The sequence below is a fragment of the Staurois parvus genome, unplaced genomic scaffold (genome assembly GCF_062004578.1).
Source record: "Staurois parvus isolate SC_StPar_1 unplaced genomic scaffold, SC_StPar_1.0 ptg000340l, whole genome shotgun sequence".
NCBI classification, from domain to species: Eukaryota; Metazoa; Chordata; class Amphibia; order Anura; family Ranidae; genus Staurois; species Staurois parvus.
In genome coordinates, this window is record NW_028318136.1 from 2,333,342 (window position 1) to 2,334,756 (window position 1,415).

At 47.5% G+C, this 1,415-nt stretch overlaps 1 pseudogene; it reads right to left on the reverse strand.

The window, feature by feature from the left end:
* Window positions 1-1,006: 1,006 nt before the first annotated feature.
* Window positions 1,007-1,121, reverse strand: LOC149456949 (U2 spliceosomal RNA; annotated as a pseudogene).
* Window positions 1,122-1,415: the final 294 nt, after the last annotated feature.

Consider the following 1,415-nt stretch of genomic DNA (forward strand, 5'->3'; position numbering starts at 1 on the left):
AAAGTCATTAAATCTCTATCATTACATAAATCCCCGGGCCCTGACGGTCTCTCAAATAACTACTATAAAACTTTTTCTGAACATCTTCTCCCTCATATGACTCTTTATTTTAATTCTTTAAGAGAAGAGGGAGCAGTTTTTTTTTTTGTTTTTTTGTTTTTTTTTTTTTTTTTAAGTCCGCAAACGTGGAACTATAACGAAAAAACCCGTAAGTGTCCGCAAAAAAGTGCAAGTGCAGAAACACACACACGAAAAACGTGCACTTAGGGGTGTGTTTGTCCTACCCCCGAAAGGGTTGGACCTTTCACCCGATCCCCCGGGGCACGAAGCTCCTGACAGGGACAAGGTTCCCATTTGGTCCTCCTGGCCAAAAGGCCTGGTGGACCACCGTTCCTTATGCCCAGCCGAAGCCGGACATCCAGTACTAGGCAAGGGGGTTCTCCCGAAGAGAAAACCCCCTAGGGATCAGGGGAGGAAGGAACCGTATGGCCACACATCCTCCCCCTAGACTTCAGGTAAGGCCCGAGGACCCACACCCTCCATCCGTGAAAAACACACACATAAGAAAGCAAAAAGTGACAAAACGTGGGAGTGGTTTAAATAAATAGAATAAAATAAAAAAGTGGTACCGTGCCTAATAGTGCACAGACCAGGCCCTGAGGCCTGTAGCAAAAATTGCCCTGGACTTAGCCAAAAGACCTGGTCCTTAGGGCGCTGTGCAAAAAGAGGTGAAAAACAGTGGCCATGTGTCATCTTCACACCGTGGGGTCCCACACCCAAGTGTTACTAGTGACACCCCTGAGAGCGTCTTCCCCAGGGGGCACTGAGTTTGCGGACTTTTTGCGTCCCCGACCCCAGGCCAGACCAAGGTAGCATGCTCAAACCAGGAGGAACTGGGTCTTTCCGGTCTCCCCAGAGGAATTACTCCCAAGGCCCCAGAACGAATCATGGCGCTCCCTGGTTTCTGTCCCTCCGGTACTAGCCTTCCGGACCCCCATCATACCAGTGAGGGTACTGTACAACAACCATCCCCGTAAACTAGAATGGTCGGTAGCACCCCCACTGGACACTGATAAGAACAGATACTACACTTGATCTTAGCCAAAAGGCCGAGAAGCGAAGCAGTTCCTTTAGATGAGAACAAAGCATATATTAGTGTGATTCCCAAACCCAATGAAGATTCTACTGATGTTCCCAATTATCACCCTATTTCATTAATTGTGACTTGAAAATCCTAACGAAACCTCTGGCTTGGCACCTTAATTCCTTTTTGATACAATATATTCATAAGGACCAGTCGAGTTTCATCGCTGGTCGTCAAACATTAAACCAGATTCGCCGCTCTAATTGGGATGCTCCTCTTTCAAGGGAACTTTTGCTTCTCTCTTTGGACCTGTAGAAGGCCTTCGATAGCC